The sequence below is a fragment of the Myripristis murdjan genome, chromosome 22, assembly GCF_902150065.1.
Source record: "Myripristis murdjan chromosome 22, fMyrMur1.1, whole genome shotgun sequence".
NCBI lineage: Eukaryota > Metazoa > Chordata > Actinopteri > Holocentriformes > Holocentridae > Myripristis > Myripristis murdjan.
The window spans coordinates 6,321,545-6,343,415 of record NC_044001.1 but is presented as its reverse complement, the minus strand read 5'-3'; positions in this window follow the sequence as shown (position 1 = coordinate 6,343,415).

The following is a 21,871-nucleotide window of genomic DNA, read 5'->3' as shown; positions in this document are numbered from 1 at the left end:
ATGTGTGATCAATTAAAAGTCTATAAATGAGCTATAAATAGGCTGAGCTGTGCGTAATGGCTGCGCATAATGACATGGAGCAATGGCAGCTCTGGTGCTATTAAAGGACCTCGCTGTCCGTTTCGTTGCCATGTCTACAAAAATGAATGCGCGGCAACAGGTGTTGATATGGAAATGAGCTAATTAGGGGCGTGCCGGCCTCCATTTATGGCTGATTGTGGGAGCGTGCATGAGGCTCGTGCATGGACGAACAAAGGCTTTATAAATCTGACAAAAAGAATGTGTATGCATATATCTATTTCTTGTGCGTACACACAGTTTTCGTCATAAGTTTTATGCATCTGGTCCCAAGGATGTGGCATGCCCACATACTTGTGGAAAGGGAGAATCTGGTCACCATGGTACAGCACTATCACACAGCCTTTTATTATTTGATATGAAATACAGTAAAACATCTCTTGCCATTGAATCGTTAACAGCTGTGTGCCTCCTTCAGCAGCAGCAGAAGCGTAGGCGGCACATTTTTTTTCTTCTCCCCCCTCTTCAAAATCAATTGATTACATGTCTTTGAGTTGCTCTGAAAGCAGCCAAAAGGAAATGTGCTGTCATAGTCACATCAAAAACGTTATTATTCCGCACACATAGCACGCAGACACTAGGTTGACATTTTCTAATTAAACGTTTCCTTAAGCTGTGTACATCTCCCTGGGAAGTCTGGGAGACGCAGACACCCTCACTGCAGAGATGAAAGAACTCATTATTTTCCCTTGCCCACTATCGTCCTCCATGTTTCTCCCCTTTTTATCCAGATAACAGAACTATTTCATTTAATCAATGCTGCCTGCTAGAGTACAGCGGAGCAGCTGCGGTCAAGAAAATGCACCTCAACAAGTAAGCATGAAATTCAATTCTACCCCCCAACCCCACACCACCCCAAAACAAACAAGCACGCGGAGCAGCAGGGCATTCATCATTGCTGTTTCTGGTTTGACAACTCGCTCTGTTTTAGTATTACAATCATAAGCCCTGAATTGGATAAGGGCAGTAGGAGAGGTTGAAAAATGGAAACACAATGGATTTGGCCCGCCACCAATGGGAGGGGGAAAAAAAAGAAAAAAAAAAAAAAACCTTTCCTGTGCGGTTGGAAATGATAGCGCTGCACAGAAGTTGCAAAGAGTTGGAGATTATATTCTAATCCTCAACTCACACTTTAGTGGTGCTGTTGGAATGGAACCCAGGGGCATTCAAAAAGCCTCGCTATGGAAATGATTTAACAAGTCAAAAAGAACGAGGGCGAAAAAAATGGTGTAGAGTTTGATAAGTAGTGGCGACGGATGAAAGCCCAGAGCAAGAAAAAAAAAATTGACAGATTTTTTTTTTAATGGATTAATGTGATCAATTACTCAAAGAGGGCTCTATATTAGCTCTGGACTACATCAAACATACTGAAAACCTGTTGTTCAATGCATAAAGCACATGATGGGACACATTATAGTACAGTATCTCTCCTCTGTGCACAGGATTCGGTTTGGACTTCCATCAAATATCCTGCTGTCAGACAGACGAGCGCCGGTCTGAAGCCATTTGCATTGGGCGACATTATCTGTCAGTGCAAACTGTGCACTGTCCCTTTTGTTCACAGTGAAAAAAAAAAAAAAAAGTTCTTTTGTTTCTTGGAAAAAAGCTTCGTTATTTCTTGCAGACAATGAGTCTAGATAAGCAGAATTTAAATCAGTGCTCTCAGCAGGAGCAATAGGCTATTATTTTTTCTCCTTTGGTACAGATAGCTGTTATTGCAAACATATTGCTTATCAAAGTAACACATTATCTTAAAGGACTAGGGGACGGGAGCTTGGTGAGGAGATTCCTGGAAGATGTCTTGCAATATTCTGTTGAAAGAAAACCTGTTTCAGATGTGGTTCACTTCAGTTCAAAGCGTTTCACTCCACCTTTCTGTATTTTACACAGTGTAATTAGGGAATTTGTTCGTGCTCATATCCCACTGAGACAGGTGTGGAGACTGGAGGAGGCAGGGGTTCGCTCTCTTGCTAAAGGACAGCACAGCACAAAGGAGCCAAATGTAGTCTGAGGAAAAGCATATTTATGAGCTGCGCCAAGCTTCAGCTACTGTCATTTCTGTTTTGGACACATCAGGCAACTGCGATTTTTTTTTTTTTTTCTTTTTAATGTGAAGCTTTACAGCAAGAGCTTGTCACTGACTGTGGGGTTCAACTCCCACAGGGGCCGCACATGCTAAAAATGCTCTGCAATCACGGTGCTGTTAGGACTCGGTGGATAAAAGCGTGCAGCAAATAGCATAGGTAGAGTTGTTCCGGCTGGCATGAGTCTCTCTGTCGATCGTCAATCTGATGCCACGGCCTTTTTATCACTTTTAGCCAGACGCCCCGTTCTTTTCATCATGCTGTTGGTGGATTAAAGAGGTTATACCGCTCTTAAAACGGAAAGAGTGTGAGCACTCAACCTACATCTCAGATCACAGTTTTTCAGTCTGGCAGCCGTTCTTGATCTGAAAAAGATTTTCCCACTTTACCACGAGCATGCCCCCATGATCAGTCTGAGGTCTTTCTTATGAAGCAGGTGCTATTTGAGATGCCATAAGGCTACAGAGAAATAGATAGCTTTAATTTTGCTCGCTGAGCCCCTCTTTTGAATCCTTTTCCAGTTACATCTTAATTCAGCATCTCTTTGTTGTTCCTCTTTTTACCACTGCCAGTGCTCATCAATCAGAATCCGATTTTAATCAGTGAGTACAGAGACTGTGCAGAATATCTTTTGCGGTGATTGATGTTAAAACTTTACATATTGACAACTTGAAGAATTGCCAATATGCAGAGGCTGTAGTTCTCAATCTATAGATCTCCACTGGTATATATCAAATCAAATCAAACTTAATTTTTAACGCACTTTTTCGTAAAGCAAGATGCAACATAAAGTGCCATACAAGGGGTAGGACAAAAGATCAAAATAGAAAGTAAAGCATGGGAAGAGAACAAGAATACATGAGATAAAGAATAAAATACAATGATGCAATACAATAAAAGGAGACAAGAGATGAATAAAATACAAACCATAAAGATGCTAAAAAAGTATGCTTTCAAAGTACGTTTGAAGGAATTGATGGATTGACATCAATTCCCCCATAAGTGCTGTTGCTACATTTTGAATTAATTGTAAGGTGTTAATGGAGTTTTTGGGGGAAACCAGAGAAGAGAGCACTAAAATAGTCCAACCTGCTGGTGATAAAAGCATGAACGAAAATTTCAACATCTTTTTGAGTTAAAAATGATCTAACTTTAGCTGTATTGGAAATGGTAAAAGGCTCTCTTGTTATTATGTGAGATTTAAAACTGAGATCTGAATCTAATATTACACCAGTATTACACCATAAAGTCCATGGAGCCATACTGCCCATTTGTGACTTTACTTTGCCTGTGTCCGACCATTGAAATTTCATTTTTTTTCTTCATTAAGTTCAATAAAATTCATATTCACCCAGTCATTAATGGCAGTGAGACAGGGCATTTGGGTCGGTCGGCTCCACAGATACATACAGCTGTGTATCATCAGCATAAAAATGGTAATTAACGCTGTAGTAACACACATAAAAGAGAAGAGGCCCAAGAATGCTACCCTGTGGAATTCCAGAGAACCGATAATTCAATAATACAGTAAAATATCAGGCACATATCTATCACAAAACCAGTTGAGTGCATTGCCAAATACACTCAACTTTATGAATCAAGATGCTATGGTTGAATGCAGCGATTCAGTCCAACAGATTGAGGATGGCTACATCACCAGATTGGAAAAGCTCCAGAAATTTTGTATTCCTTGAGATACTCTTTTGCTTGAATCTAGTCTGCTTTATCAATAACTTTGTTCAGAGGGTGTATGTAGCAGATGGGGCGGTAATTATTAACTTCTATCCAGTTGTGGCTTCTTTAGTGCGGCTTCAACCATTGCAGATTTAAAAGCATTTCGGAAAATGCCAGATAGTGAGGAGTTTAAAATGTGAAGAGAATATGATTTCATTCCCATCCCTACTTTATGAAGCGTAGTTGGGTGGAAGGTTGAATGCTAAGTTCGTAATGCTAGATAATTTAAATTTTATTCTTAAAAAAATAAGGCAAAGTCTTCACAAGATAAATTATTGACTGGATGGAATATTGATTGTGGAAAACAATATTCTCGGATTGTGGTTATTTTTTGTGAATATATTGGAGAAGAAAGTCTGTTTTTTTCTTTTGGAGGAGCTTGGCTGTATGTTCTAAGTTTTTCTCTGAGGATCTGTAGGGTGAATGGTTCGTTTGGATTTTCTCCATCTACATTCTGCCTTTCTGCATTTCTCTGTCTTTTAAAATCCATATAATATGACAAGTGTGTGTGTGTGCGTTCATGCACATGGCAAACAAATTCAGATTGGAGTCTTGGTCTAAAAAACATTTCTTGGAGGCAGAAATAATTTTATTGGTTGAGTTAAAGTTCACTGAGCAAAATAAATACATATGAATAAATATAAATGGTGGTGACTTCTTTTTTCATCCACTGATGACTGGTGGTATTCATTATTTTGCAAGGTCAGCAGGCTCAACAGCTTATTTTGATAACTATATGCTACTTTGTCTAGTTTGAACTTGTAAGGTCACCTAAGCAAACTAAAAAAAAAAAAAAGTAAAAATAGACAACTTTGTACGGCTAGTTGGCAATTCTTCAGATAGCAGCAAGAGCCTGGGGCTTTATATCAGCTACCTCCTCTTACCTCTTATCTTTTTCACTGGGTTTCAGTCTAATATTACTTAGCCAGAAAACTGTGGTTCTTTGGATATTATTTCTGCCTCCACAGCAGCTCTGCCTCTGAGAAATATTTATGTAACTACAACTCCAATCTGCCAGACAAACCTTTACATTAAAAAAAAGACAAACTTTTCTCCTACTGCCATTTATAATTTTGCCAAGTCAGTGGCACATGCAGAATATTTTATATGTTCCTCAAGGGGCTCAGTTACCACAGAGCATTTTTGCAGGTAGGGCTCAATGCCTTGCTCAAGGGCACAATGGCTGCAGCACAGATTAAACGGTAACGGCACGGTCTCTCTACCGGCTGGACCACCCTCAAAGTGAGTCAGTTGTTTTTTTTTATCTGGAGTTAACCTCGGTAGATGAGTGAACCTACTCCGCCAGGGGTGAAGGGTTCAATTCCCACTGAGAGCACCCGTGTTCAAAAGGCATTCGCTCACTGTAAGTCACTTTGGATAAAAGCGTTCACCACACAGCCCATGTGGAGTGGCTCTGGTTGGAGAGGCAGTGAGGCGTGTGAAAACGGCCCTGTTTGAAACCATTTTGCTTTTCTGCCGCTGCTGCTCGGTGCGGCGCTCCGCCATGACTGATCTGTTCCAAAGGCGGTAAATATATACATCACTTTCCCTTGGTGACTTGTAAGTAGCTTGCTGTGATGGGGATTGCTTTGTAATGGTGGTGCTTATTGTGTGTGTGTGTGTGTGTGTGTGTGTGTGTGTGACTAAGTCAAAGTGTGTGTGTGGGCCTCTGCATGCATGTGGTGTTCTGCCCACCCTTTGGGACGTTGGGTGGCATGCACATTACAGTGTGTGTGCCTGGCTATATATACTCCCCATGCATATTAAGATATAAATAAGATTGCATTGTAAAGTGGTGGTTATTTTCTGTGTGTGTGTGTGTGTGTGTGTGTGTGTGTGTGTGTGATTGTGAGTGTGTGTGTGTGTATTAGTGCTCGCTCTCCTAGTGATCCAGCAATGGACACATTGAGCCCCATTCATCAAGCAGCATATGAATACATTTTTTATAATTATTTTGTACTGACTTTTGCTCATGAAAATTTATTATTTATTATATTATTTATATTTAAATTTATTTATCAGTTTTTTCTGGAAGGAACTTTACAAAAACCAGGACCAGAGATACATACAAAGTGATGTCTCTTGAAACTGGACTACTTTGATTGCAGACCAGATCTTCTGTATTTTAGCCACATTTAAAGATGGACAAAGTTTTTTTTTTTTTTTGAAAGCGGATGTGTGCTATTTTGGACTACAACTATTCAAGTAGCATCCTTATCATCCCTGTGAGTCATGACTAATGGTTTCCAACTGATTTTGGGTTCCAATTTTATCTGACCTTCACACCAGGGGCCAGATGTATAAACGCTGTGTATGCACAGAAATATGCATACGCTATTTTCTGTACATAAATCGGTATTTATAACAATGAATATGCGGTGAGAATGTGCACAGCTTCACGTAGACTTCACACCGTGCACACACACAGTTTTGGCTGCAGGCTGGTGGAGGATGGTATAAAATAACATAAGAGTGCAACATTATTATGCCACATTATTAAAGTAACTTTATTATTTCAGTATACTAAGAGACCTTAATACCCAGTTTTATTGTGCGTGTATGATTTTGTAAAAGTCTGTTTTCCTTTTTCTTTCTTTTTTGAATATTATTCTGAGTGAGAATCTGTGTGCTGCAGCGTGCCACACATAGTGCAGATGGTTTGATGGGTGGATTAATTTAGAAGTACATGTGTGATCAATTAAAAGTCATAATAATGAGCACTATAAACAGGCTGAGCCGTGTGTAATGACATGCAGCGATGGCGGCATGGCATGCATGACTACTTTGATTGCACTATATGCCAGTTTTTTTTTTTTTTTTTCTCAAATTATAGCAAAAGAAAGCAAAATCCTAAACAAAATAACTTGTTGAAGATACTATTTCAATTAATGTCTGACTGATCTTCATTGTGTTAGTAAAGACTATTTAAAGGAGTACAAGATAAAGTGGACTCAGAGGGAAGTGAGCTGCTGCAGAGAGGCATTTACTTACCAGTCAGCTGATAGAAAAACAGTCTGATAAGTTCTCTGTTCCCTCGAGGCCAGCAGCCGGTGAGTAGCCTCGGTGCTGAGCGTGACGTCGCCGCTCCCGTCTGGATCAGCTCCGCACACCAACACACCATCAGTTTGGCTCCGAGATGCTCAAAGGTTTGGGAGAGCACACTCGGGAATCCTTAACCGAAAACATTACAGGCTATTTTTTATCATTTACTCACCTTATAGGTTTCCTGACATCTGATGGGAAAAAGTCGCATAGCTCATGGAGAACAAAAGTAAAAAATTGCTGGATTGTCTGATTGGGCCTGAATGACGCCCCAGTGCGGCGTAAATAAAGGCCTGATGCTGAATTCACATGCTGAGTCAGTCCTGAACCAATGGACCTTCACCAAATAAGAGCAAGATAAACAAGCTCAAATTTATTTGAACACTCGCACAGGGCTTCACAGGCCCACAAGTTAACAACAAACGAAACCGGATAACACCCCCGAGTTGATCCATCATAGTGGGCAAGAAAAAATAACCCCCAGAAAACCCCAGATAATAGGGAAAAATGAAAGAAATCTTGAGAGGGACCACAGAGAGAGGGGAACCCTTCCCGGCCAATCATGAGTGCAACAGGTGGCAACCTAACGGGCACATAATCAAATTAAATTAAATTAAATTAGCCAGGTAGACACAATTCAGATCAAATTGTAAAAATGACAAAATGTTGTGCCAGTTGCACCAGGTCAGAACAAGAAATTGTGAAACACTGTGAATTATAAAGAGAAAACACACTCAAATGACAGAGGGCATGTCGTTTTTGGGTGAAGTATTCCTTTAAATCCTCTGCACACATGAAACACTGTTCAGCTGCTCTGTGATCTCCCTCTAAAATTCTTTTTTTTGTGTGTGTGTGTGTGTGTGTGTGCGTGGTGTGTAATCTCACTGCTGCTGCTGCTGAGTAGTAAGCTATTTATTTTTTATAGTAGCAGCGAATATTTCCTCAATTTCTGCATTGTGGGAGTTCTTCTCCATTGTTTTTCCACTTTTTTCTTCAGTGCCATTTTGGTCCGAAAGATAATGAATGCACGTGTTCTCCTTTGCCTAATATGGCAGCGTTATTATCTTAATTAAGTTCCCAGGAACACACTTCCAATTTAGGAACGATTGGGATTTATTAACATACACACATGGACACAATGGGAAATTGTGTGCCTCCTAACATTTGATAAGTACAGTGGCAGTTCAGTTGCTAAAATTGCACAAGGACATTCACCCATATAGTTCTAAAAAAAATTTATTTGTGTGTGCTCGGCTCGGTCTCTTGGGAAAAGCGACAATGGTAATGTTGTTAAGTGACAGAGCTGTATGGGGAGTTCATCCGCCTGGAGCCCACATACACTCATCACCGCTGTAAAACCCCGCACGGCCAAATAATTTTCCAGGACTTAAGAAAAGATTGCTTATTTTCTCTTTGATGATGTATTTTTGAAATCATACAATGCAATAAGTTTTTAACTGGTTTCGAGACCCAGGGGTCGTGAAAGTCGCTCAACCCGCAAATGACTTTGCAGGCTCTCAATTTGAGTAAGAAAAACACTAAATCTGCCGTCACGTGGACTTTTTTTGGTTTGATTTTTTTTCATAACAGCGTTCATTCTCTCAGCCCCGGGACTTGGAGAACGACTCACTTAGAGCCATCTACCATTTCCGCCGCTTCAGGATCACGTTCTCGGAGTAATGTCCTACAGGGCGGGCAGGTGTCAGGGCGTCTGACTGAGCTCAAACTGCCTGACTGTGGTAATAAGTGCTTTCCTTGTTGGAATAATGCTCACGACTTAAAATGACTGGAATGAATCAGGCTTGCTGCACGGTCTGCTGGGCCTCCACTCACCACAGCATGAAAATACAGGCTGCAGAAGCACAGGGAGAAATGTTATGGTTTCACTCTGTGGTGAGTGTGTGTATGTGTATGTCATGGGGGGGGGGGGGGGGGGGGGGTGTGTGTGTGTGTGATGAACACGGCCTCACACAGCGCCTGCCATCACCGGTGTTTCACCCCCCACCACAACCACCACCACTGAACTCCTCCTCCACCTCCCCTCCAGCTAGCATACTCACCCCTGGAGAAATTAGCACATAATGTTCTCGAATTATAATTCATAATGTTCTCTTAAAGGCTTGTTAGCGCCCGTGCTTGAGCTGTTTTTAGAAAAAAAAGACTCCACAGAGAGGGGTTTTGAGGAAGAGTTTACACGCAGGCAGTTTTACCCCGTGGTGTGGCAGGTACAGCTCTTTGCATCATCTTTGTTTAGTTTTTTTTTTTTTCTACCAAGAAGTATGAACCGGCTTACAAAAAGATCCACCGATAGCACTAAGTGTTTATAAAACCTTAATATAAAATATAACTTTACCTCGTATATCACATTATTATCAATCCTAACAAATAAATAAATACATTTTTTTGTTGTTGTTGTTTTTGGCATCCTCCCATCACAGTGCTATTTAAAAAAATTAAAAAAAAAGAAAGAAAGAAAGAAAAAAAAATACAATTTATGCGCGCGTCAATAATGAGTCATGGCTTGTGTTAATGAACAAAGGAAGCGTGAAAAGAATGCAGCGGTCACAGCTCGCTCCCTCTTCCATGAGTCCATCTAATATATTTCCAGAGCACTCTCGCAATTCAATTATAATATATAATGTGTTTTAATTTAAAGGAGAAACCAGGCCCTGAATAATGAATGGGGCTGTGTGGATCAAAAGCATCACTCTGAGATACAGACTTCCATATCAGCTTCCCACACCCATGCATGTCACCTTCCACAACTTTTTGCTTTTTTTTTTTTTTTTAAACATACACACACACATACACATACACACACACACACAGCTCCACTGGGTCTGATGGAAGTGTGTGCTGTGAGCGCATGTAGGATTTCCACAAATATTTCTTGGATGCAGAGTTTTTCTGGAGGCTGAAATAATCTCATTGGTTGAGTTAAGCTTTAATTGGTGAAGCAGAACCGCAGTTTTTTTTTTTTTTTTTTTCCTGCCAGACAGTGTGTAGGTGAAGCAATAGGTCTCGCAACTTCTGTTCTCACTAAAATGACTGCCGACTAGATTTCTTCATTTCCGATCGGGTTTAAATAAGAATTTATGGCATCCACACCGTTTTTTTTTTTTTTTTTTTTTTTTTTTTTTTTTTTTTTTTTTTTTGGAGAGGCTTACTTAAAGAACATCATTACAACTGAGGACTGGTGTGGTGAGAGCCAAGTGTGTCCCCGAAATAGGAGGAAAATAACTTTGTTTAGCAGGTGATCCTGTTTTACACATGTATCATGTGGCAAAATGAGTAATGAATATTTACCGCGGTTCCTCACAAATTATTATGAAGTAAATTTTGGTTTAACATACTCTATATTTTAGTTTGTTTTTTTGTTTTTTTAATGTTTGTTAATTTGTTAGTGTTGATCATGTGATAAAGGAACTCCTCACGCCCTGTGTTGTCACTTCAGTGCACATCATCTGGAAGAGCAGCCAACAGAAACCATTTCCTCCCTCGTTGAATACCCAAAGGTAAAACCCTAGCACACACACACACACACACACATCTGCAGAAGAAAATAGACTAATCTCAATTTCTTCAATTTATTCTGGCCTTGTCAACAAGCGTGCGAGTTTCGGCCCAGTGCCCCTCATCAGGGCGCATCTTCCCTCTTCCTCCATTCAGGCAAAGGGTAAGAGAAGAGGGAACTGTTGTAAAAAAGAAAGAAAGAAAGAAAGAAAGACAGAAAAAAACACTAAGAAGAAGATACACCTCAAGCCCAAACAGTTTGTGCCAGTGCTAGTAGCCCTAATAGGAACTTTCATGCATTAAAGATGTAGGAGTGCACACAGACTGCCAGTGGAATCAGTGTGCCACGCTGCTGAGGTGAAAATGTAATAACTATAATTATCCCGTGGTATGTCTTTAAATGTCTTTCAAAGTCATATTTATATACATAAATACCAATTGTTTTGGAGGCATCTTCTCCATTTGCCCCTGATGAAGGTGTGAGCCCGAGTCTGTGGTCCTCTACAGGTTTGAATGATGAAAACAACAACAGCAACACAATGAAGTTCTTTGATTTAGCTTTAATTAGTCTCTAGTTGAGCTTCCATGTTCTGACTAACCACATTAAATAGATATACACTCGCCAGCTACCCATCCAAGATCATGGCAGCCACAGTCATGAATGATGGGAAAACACTGTTGTTACCATTTATCATTTTTATTTATAGTTTGGTCTTATTGGCTATTCGAGTTTGCCAGTTATCGAACTCAGAGCAGCCTTGCCTCTGAGAGATATCCGTACACCCGACGCTCTAATCTGTGATATTTTTCCTCAACCTCTGAACAAAAAAAAAAAAAAAAAGCACAGTCTCACGGGCGCTTTGAGAAAAAAACTAATCCATGACCTTGACATGCACAGCGCTGGACTTTACCAGCCACCAGGGACGCTGCAGTCCCCTGACTAAGTTTGATTGTTGCATTGTGTCATCCTAATGATAGATATTTATTTTGAAAAATGGTTGCCGCCTGAAATCAACAGTCAGTCTTTAAAACCACGAATGATTCTGAATGAAATACCAACAAACACTGTGATGACTCATAACTTTTATAATTACCAGAGATGTGCTTTACTTTCATGCAAGTGATCAGATTTAGTGGTATTTTTTTCTTTTTTTTTTAATCTCATTTTGGAATGAAACACAAACTGCAAAGAGTACGCAGAGGGCAAAAGTCACCCAGCAGATTTGTTTGATTTTTTTCTCTCTTCAACTTGTGCTAGATTGTATATGCACACCTTCTGCGCTCTGGCATATGCTAATGAACCAAGTCAAAAATTAATCTCTGCAGGAGAGGAGTAAATAATTCACTGCATCACGACCATCTGGCTTGGAAATTTTTAATCACTGGCATTTTGGTCAGGGACCTTCGTCGGCGTGGAGGGGAGGATTTCTAACGTGCAGCCGGTGTGTAATTACTTTAGGGCAGCGGTTCTCAAGCGGGAGTCCAGAGACCTCCAGGGGTTTCCCAGGGAGTCCCCGGAAAAAAAAAGGAACATTGTTTAATTTCACTATAAATTAATTAACCATAAATCACCCCTGTTAGAGACTATTTAAGATCGACTAGTCTAATCGTAGCTTTCTCCTGTAGAAGTACTGTTCCTCTGCTGGTATCTGACTGCAGTAGAAGTAGAAGTACTGTTCCTCTGCTGGTATCTGACTGCAGTAGAAGTAGAAGTACTGTTCCTCTGCTGGTATCTGACTGCAGTAGAAGTAGAAGTACTGTTCCTCTGCTGGTATCTGACTGCAGTAGAAGTAGAAGTACTGTTCCTCTGCTGGTATCTGACTGCAGTAGAAGTAGAAGTATTGTTCCTCTGCTGGTATTTGACTGCAGTAGAAGTAGAAGTACTGTTCCTCTGCTGGTATCTGACAGCAGTATTGCAGTAAAAATCTCCTGCAGTAAAAGTAAAAAGTGTCTCATTTCAAATGTCCTGGCAGTAAAAGTGACTGAGCTCCTTTTTCCAAACAGTAACTGTGTTCGCTGGGATCTTTTCCATGCAGTTAGAAAAGAAGGAGAGAACACGCTGCACACTACATGCTTTTAAAGGGGCATTACGCTAAAACTGAAGTGAGGACCCTGTAGACTCAGCTGACACACGTAATAATAATAATAATAATAATAATAATAAATCAGGCCAACTTGTTGATATTTTTTCCCTTTTTTCCACACTTATTCCACAATTTTCGCCAGTTAAGTCTGAATGGTCCTCATCTCTATCAGCCATCTGCAGTTTTCACTGTGCAGCTTTATTGTGAAATTGGAAATTACATAAAAGCAGAACCGACAAAGCAGAGGCAGCTTCCTCCTCTCGTCTTTGCCGACTGAGCTTTTATTGTGAAAGGTTCCCCAGTCTGTCTCTGATCATTTGTTCTCTCTAATGGATCTGATTTAAAATGTAGTGAAGGACAACACTCAGGCAAAAATGAACTTCATTAAAAGAAAAATCACAGACTTTACTGCAAAAAAAATAGAAGTACACAAACAAGCTTCTCATTTACAGCAACATGAGTAAATACAATTAGTTCCTTCCACCTCTTTTTAATAAATATCCATGCCTGCTATAAAGTCTCATCAAATGGCAGTGTGTGTGGCCTAATATCTCTCTGGGGATTTTTCTGACATTTGAGAGATCCTGCAGTAGAGAAGCCACACAATATATGGAAAAGCATATTTTCTTTCTCAAGAAAAATAGCTGCAAATACTTTATTTATAATTTTGTGGTGCATTAACTCATTCAACTCCCATTTTTGTGCACTTCTCATGTGCTGCGGAAGGATGAGGGCTTTCATGTGCCGCCGCTGGAAAGGACTCCAATTTCATGGCCTACCTTCAATATGAAATCAAAACACACGCCGCCTGGAGTCACGGCAATCCGAGACACGGAGACCTGCCGATCCAATCCAAACACGCCGACGAGTTCAGCGAGTTTAGGGCTCATGTGACCCGCACCGTTCTCCCCTCTCCACTTAATTCCCCACTAAAAATCAATCAAACAAGGAGATAACTTTTAAACCCGAGCGGCTCCTTCCTGGCCATATTTGGACTTGGAGACACAAAACAAAGCAGTCACCTCAATTCTTCTTCGCCCCGAGGATGTGAAGTGTATACCAGCTTTGAATCATCATATCTGGGGAACGACAACAAATCAGGACAGTTCTGGGATAGGACCGACAGCGGAAGACGTCGTCACGCTTCAGCGCTCTGCCCTCTGGATCTCCGGGTCACATTTGCTCAGCGATGTGCTGGGACCCAAAAAAAATAACACCGTCTGGCCCCAAAAAATGTTATTTCATCTCCCTGCTTTGTGATGTTTTCAAATCGGCCCCTGCAGACCACATAATAATAATAATCTGTATGCATGCGCGCTTATGCAACAGCTGAAGCCACGAGAAAGGGAGGAGGAGGAGGAGGAGGAGGAGGAGGAGGAGGAAGAGGGACGTCATTTATTAGGCTTGAAAGGCCGGGGCAGTTATTTCTGCTGGTGATGACAATATGAAACTTCTCTGACGCCGCTTCTCGCCGCACGTTTTCTCCCCCTCTGCCAATGACATGGCCTGTTGCGTCGTGTTTGAACTATGATATTTTCCTCGGCGTAGCGCGCTGCACTTCCGTCAAATCCAATAAGATGTATTATTTACCGTCTTCTGAAGAAGTGGGAACCCTCCGAGGCCCCGAGCTCCTCTCTGCACCATGTGGTATGTGCTCAGAATATCACCGCAGAGAGCCGGCAAGTGTTTAATAGGCAATACTCAACTATGGTTTTGGATCACTTATTAATGGGGGGGAATGTACATAGCAGCTGCCGAACAAAACACACAAAGCCTGCTGCTGCTGCTGCTGGAAGACTGATAGAACAATGAAGTTCGATGGGTAATAGCTGAATAATAAATAAAATAAAAAATAAAATCATGAATAAATGATGGTGCTTGTTATTTCAATTCATTCCTACATCAGTGCGAGCCTCCAAAGTGGCGCCTCTGTCTGCGGCTGTGGATTCCAGCTGTCATCGCTCGGAGTCAAAGTACACTCGCCACGCTCCAACAAAAATCAGAAACATCATTAAACATTTAGTTTAGTTAACTCCAAAGAGGGGGAGTTTGTCTTACCCTAATACGAGAGTTTAGAAAAAGCTGTTTTCTGTCAACACAGGGACTCTCTAAAGTGTGTTTTTTTTTTTTATCTGCCGTCGCCACAGCAAGCCATTAAAGACGCGATTTACCGTGGGAAGAAATGCCCCGCTCGCCTCACAGCGCCCAAACCGTCTGGATGCAACAACACGATCACGGCCGAACTGTCAGTGTGACGGCGCTCCTGTCGGCTGTTCAGCTAAAATATTTCTTGTCTTGTTCTCGTTCTGAGTGTTTTTTTGGCTGAACAATGCGACGCTGCCCACAGGAAGAGGAATTGCCAAAATCTGATTCCAACGAGTGACGCATGTGACTTTTAATGTGATATTTTCTCAAGGCAAGGGCTTAATTACCTGTCAATAGCTGAAGGATGAGAAAAACTCGCTGATTTTTTTCTTTTTTTAATCATAGCAAACCTTTGTTGAGTGCACAGCAACATTTTGGTTCCCATTCCTCCATCTTCACCTGTTCATGCTGGAGCTCTTTGTGAGTTTATGAATGGTTTATAATAAGGTCATCATTAGGTTGTAAACATTTCATAAGCCATTAAGTTATACCAGTTTTCATATATCGATGATGGCTCACTATTTGGCAAGATCCAGTTCCTGCTGCACTGCATCTGCTCTGTTAAATCTCAGATTGTGCAGATTGCTAAGCTTACTTTACTTGAGCTTGCCAAATAGTGAGCCATCATCGACGTATCAAAACTGTGTTATAACTTGTTTAGAATAGCTTATTTATTATTTATAGTGTTTACAACCAAATTCATAACCTAACTTCATAAACCTGGTGTCAGAAATCTAAATACATTTGTGAGAGCAATAATACTGGCACTAACTTCTAAGTATGTGTATATATATACTGTATATATCTATATCTACCTATCTAGATAGATAGATAGATAGATAGATAGATAGATAGATATAGATATAGATATATAGATATATATATTGGTCAAAAAAAGGTCCTCACTTTCTGTTGAGTTTCAAAGTTATTGGCTGGACTCTGAAGAAAACACATTAATTTTTCTAGTTAACTTTTTGAGTTGTTTTGAATTCAGAAATTGCACTTTTACCAAAATGTTCTGACTAAATATTGTAGTTCACTGTACTTTCGATTAGATCACCACCAAGTTCACATTTGCAGGCTCTCCATAAACACTGCACCAGAAACTGGACAATACATTTGTTTTTTTAACTCTATAAGTACATTTTATACTGTTGAGTGGATCTGTGCATCAGTAAATTAAACAAAGTGACCAGTCATTCTGGATGTTTTGGTTTTTTTTTCTCCACCCATGATGCAGCATGGGAGCGCATGTTCCTCTTCTGCGAATTCAAACCTGCAACCTTCACCTCACACGCCCGTCTCTCCAGCAGCTGCAGGCAGCCGCCGACTCCGAGTTGAAATTCATTTAAATGGCTGCTCCCTCACCTCCGGCCACAGTGTGAGACTCTTCCTCCCAAGTTGAAGACAGCTCCCTCACCCCTCAGTAAATCAGCTTTCCCTCTCAAATAATTCAGTTTCCCTTATCTGCTGGTTTGAGGGAACGTAATTAGTTAATATCCAAAAACAGATTGATGAACAAGCCAAAACCAAGAGGCTTATCTGACAGACTGAAAGAGGGCCACGTGTAATCTGTACCTGCACTCAGAGAGCAAACACAGCCCCGCTTTAATTAACCATACCTACAGGGGGAGAGGAGAATACAATCCATGGAATTGGATGTGTTCAGGTGCGGCTGTGATGAACAGTTGGTGTTTCTTTTGATACTATTACACCGCAGCTCAGAAGAACCACGCGGCGTTGATTCTGTAAACTCAATTTCTCTAGGTGCCTCAGCAATTCATTTTCCTCCTGCACGTTTGTAGTAATAATAATAATACTAATAAAAAATTAAAAAAAAAAAAAAAAAAAACCCTGCCTCTTCAAAGAAAGCCGAATCCACGAGCCCCGCGAGAGGCATAATTCTTGATTTCAATCATCGACAGGGGAGGCATTTTGGAGCATCTGCTAATTAAATATTTTCCGTAATAATACTTGGCATCCATGGGCCCTGCGGCGAGCGGCGCCTCCGTCAGCGTGGATGGCGAGAGAGTTGGCTTGGCCGCAGCCGCTTGCCAGTGTTGACCATGGGTTATGTTTGCCGTCAGTGTGCTAATGCAGCGCCTGCTGTTTCCTGGGGGATATGTTGAAACCCGAGTCAATATTTATGAGTATTGCTGCTGTGGGCTCTTCCCTAATGGCACACGGCTGCTGAGGTGTCTGTGCTGAGAGTGGTGAGGGAAGGGAGGACGCCCAAGGCTGGAGATGATGAGAGGACTGAGAGACACAGAGGAAGTCAGAGAGAGAGAGAGATAGAGAGAGAGAGAGAGAGTCAGAGAGGAGGAAAAGAGGCTCTCAGGGCCGCACACAATATTGACCTAGCCTTTGTAATGGTGATGTTGCAATCTCCTGACCTGGCCCCAGGATTAGAGATCAATTCAATTTACAGCACACAAGACTGGCTGTGTGTGTGTGTGCGTGCATGTGTATGTTTGTGTGTGTGTGTGTGTGTGTGTACATACGTGGACGCGAGCTTTTTCTATGCATTTTGCTCTCCTCCACTCTCTGTGGGTGGAGTATTGTTTCCCTTGTTTCCCCTTGTGTGATTTTAATTGGTTGTTCAAACTTACAAAGCAGCTCGTATGCAATGTGGCATGAGCTCATGAATTTGGATTGTTGTTCAAGTAATGTGTTTCCTAAATGGGTTTGACTTTAAAAAAAAAAAAAAAAAAAAAAAAAAAAAACTTTGACACCAAAGAACACACTGCAAAAAAATCTTAGCTGTTTTGCGTCACATTCAGTCTTGAAATTTTGTTTTTTAATCCCATCCCAATCCAATCCAATCCCTTTAATCCCACTTGTTTCCCAATGCCGTTTTATTTGTTTCAGAAATTTCTAGTATGTTGAAATATTTTGGAAAAATGACAGATTAAGGCAGATAAGCCAGCTAGGATCAAGACAAAGACACTTGACTGAAGAAAATTCTGGACACAAACGGATTATCATTGGAGAAAAGTGGGATTATTTCATTCCAATGGCAGATTTTTTAACCTTGTTTAAAGAAAAACAAAACTGGGATGAAGATTTTTTTGCAATATTGAAAGCACCACTTACTCTGCACACAACTATATACATAGTCCCTGTATTACTAAGTGTGTATAAAGTTAATAAGTGTATTAACTCAAATACTGGACTGGATTACAATTTTGAGGTGCTGGGCATCTGCCATGTAGTGACATTCTGAGTGCAGGACTTTTAATAGAACATTTCCATTACAATACACTTTTACCTAAGATTTGAGTACTTTGTGTGTGCGTGTGTGTGTGTGTGTGTGTGTGTGTGTGTGTGTGTGTATGCATACAGTACCCAACGCTCCTGCTTCCAAACCAGCGTGGAGCTCCACTTGGACTGCACTTGAAAAATGCTGTGATCGCTGCGTTCAAGGAAACACGGTGTGATTAAAGTTTCTTAATTTACTGTTGGCCAACTGTGGCCGATTCCTCCTCTCCCTGCTTAACAAAGACAGCTCGGGAGTGCAGGAAGGTTGTGGCAGGGTCTGTCTCTCTCCCCGCTCTGGTAACATAAACTAATGCACACCAGGTGTTGTTTATTGGCAAAAGAATAGTGTTTACCATTTATTTTACACTGTCAATATTATTATTATTAATAATAATAATAAACTTGATTTATTGAGCACCTTTCAAACAAGGTCAAGCTCTGAGTGCTTTTTAATAAAATGAGGAAAGTGCCTCATTAAGTATTAAATGATAGAATTAAAGTAGAATTACAAACAGACAAAACAAGTGCACATAGAAAACACAGGAAAATTAGCAATAAAATCACTGATTGATCAGATTTGTAAGATGTGGTAAAAACTATAAGCTGTTTTCTACTGTAAATGGTACCAGGGTAATGCATATTCACCATTCTGGAAATTTGCAAGTTGACTTTTTATGTCATTGTTATGCAATTTCAGCTATAAAAATCTTCATCCTCCATCCATTTCCTAGCCGCCTGTACAGGTCAGAGTCATGGTGGCAGTAAAAATGTACTGTAAATATAAATATATTGTTTTTATGAATATTAAATATATGTATACTTAGCAAGGCATGGTGAGCTCATCGCTTTAATTAGCCTTTCTTGGTATTCATCCAGTTAAGGAACCAGCTGAGTGAGCATCAGTCCAGCCTGTAGTTTGGCCTCCCTTCATTTTGTTGTATTAGACTTTGCAAGCATGAGGAACTACTGGCTATTAGATGTCAACATCCGTCTCCGTGTACCCATAAACCCTTGTGTTTCTGGGGTCGTTTCCTGTAGTTGGCTCAGATTACATTCTTCCTCCTAATGAACCACAAAGCAGTTTTGCTCGGAGACAGGAATGAGACTCGCAATTCCAGGCGTCTCGGCGCGGTTATTTCGTGCCACCCATGCCCGAATGCCATCGCTCTCTCCGCCCCAGATGAGCTGAAGTGAAGCAGTAAACACCCCAGAGTTCAAGCCAGTCGCTCCCAACATGACTGCTGTGATCACTCCCTCAGTTAAAGCTCACATCCTGAATCTACACCTTACATCTGTTTCCTATTGTAGGTTTTAAGGCTCTGCGGATTATGCCCTCGCTTGTAAAATCATCTACTACTTTGCAAAACTGTACTAATTAAAGCAATATGACAGACATTTTTCACCCCTTGCAATGCAAGAATAGTCATTGTGAGTCTCATTCCACCATACAAGTTATTTCCTGATTGGACAAAACTTGCACCAGACATGCACCATTTGTGGAGGAGCCGACGTGCTGACTGTTGCCTCGCTGTTAGAAAGGAGGAGGTGGTAACATTACAATAGGCCACATTTGCAAGGAGGCGTCTTAAGTCGCCTTTTTAGGAAATGTGGCTGCTCTTATTACACAAGGAAGCATGCAAAAAATTAAATAAACATCCACTGGTTGCTTTGCTGCTTGGGATACTCCATAGGATTGTGCACAGTTTTGGTTGCAGCACAGCCGCTGGTCATCCTACCAGGGTTACCTAACTCAGCATGAGCTAGTTGGCTGTGAGGCAGCTAACATTATGTTTCGCTTGCTTTTTTAATGTTCTGGTTTTGTATTAGAGGCTTGATCATCATTTGATTTGATATGACAATGATAGATAGATAGATAGATAGATAGATAGATAGATAGATAGATACTTTATCATCCATAAGGAAATTCACAGTTTTCAGCAGTATCCACAGAGTACAAAATTAAATAAATAAAAATAAAGAAGAAAGATGACACTAGAGACCTAAAGATCTAAGTACCCAATGTGCAAAAAACAAAAAAAAAAAAAAAAGTGCATAGATGTGGGCAATGTGCAAATTTACAGTATAAACAGATGATAAATAGCAGCAAGCAATATATACACTATAACAGGGAATATACAAAAAATGCAAAGACATGATGCTATGCAATTCAAACAGTTTGATTATTTATGAACCAAATAATATTATGACCTTCCACAAACAGGCCAAGTCATGAACAAGTGTCTTTTTCAAGTTGACAGCACAGTGCACTGTCATGACACCTGGCTCACAATAAAAGATGCTCAAGATTAACAACAACAACGTGGCCGGGTGCGATATGAAAAACCACTGCCAGGCCGCAGACGTGCTTATCACTCCTTCAGCAGCAGGTATGCTAACTCGGCAGTGAGCAGCAAAATGCAGTTTCTATATTATGAGCAATAGAAAATAAATTAACCTTTCACAAAGAGGCAAAGTAGGAGAAATAATCCATAATATCAAATTATTAGATGGGTCACGTTCCCACAGAACATCTAATATTTAAATGCATGATGATGATTTTATCGATGCAAAGACACAAAATCCCATGCATCTCCATTTCATCCCAAAACTGTATCCATTCACGGCTGCTCTCTGCTCATGCGTGTCCGTGTATCGAAACAAATCGCTTAATCTTCCCATCCCTTGTATCAAGCTGTGATTTCAGATTTTCCACTTTAAACACCACATCTGGCAAAACACATGATGGCGACGCTCACTACAACTGCTCATCAGACACAGACAGACAGATAGATAGACAGATAGATAGCAGCAGCATTAACAGCTCGTTCCCTATGGCCCTGATGATGTTGATCATTATATGTGAGAAGCACAGGCACCATAATGCCCCCAAACTGACGTGGCACACCCTGTCTGAACGTGGTCGTGTCTAAAGTCACGTGACCTTTCAGAGAAATAAGCAACTTTCCCACCGGGGAGCCAAGAGGATAGGCAGTTTCCTTGCAAATGAGACAGATCCAATATTTTCTCACTCTTCCAACATGGTGGTGAGTCCCTGGTAAGCATTTGCAGCCGCTCTGAAACACTGTGTGACAGGCTGCTATTGAAAATGAGCTCTGTCACAATCCAGTGCTCTTTTTCATGAAAACAAGCCGCGATGAGCCAGCTGTGTTGGTTTGAATCATGGACCCAGGCCTTCATTAACATCCAGGGAAACCTGACTCTGCACTGCTGCTGCCTCCCCACCACGGCCCAGTGTGTTAATGCACCGGCGGTGGTGACAGAGAAGTATTGCGTATTTTAATCAGATACGTGTGTGTGTGTGTGCATGTGTGTGTGTTTTGTAAAGGTCTACACATGTGCAACGTATTTGTATTCGTAAGCACAAATAACAACACTTGAATATGCATGTGCATTTGTGTATATATATGTGTGTGTATTGATGCTCATGCTTGTGTGTTTTCCTCTGTGCATGTGTGTCTGTGCAGATAAGGGTGAGTGTGTTCGTTCATCTGTGTGTGTGCGCGTGTGTGTGTCTGTGAATTTGCTGAGAGAGATCATTAGCAGTAACGTGCACCGGCCTGATTCTCTGCACGCCGGCTCCCTTTTTAGATGTGGCCATGTTTGGAGAAGTCACCTGGAGAAACCAAATCTCATGCCTGCACAATCATAATGAGTGTGTACATGCGCTGTGTACACCGAGCCTCATTATCAACACATTTGCACATGCGGTATTTTAGTATATGCACCGAAAACATCTGCTCTTAATGTGTTGCACTTCTGAACCACGGCTCTGTCATACAAATCTTAAAAAATGAAGTCCTTTTGTCCAGTCAGGACTTCCACAGATGTCCAAACTCATTTGTCATGTGTGAAATGTTGTATGACTGTAATATACAACCTTTTCACACTGAAATAACAATAAACAGCAGGGTC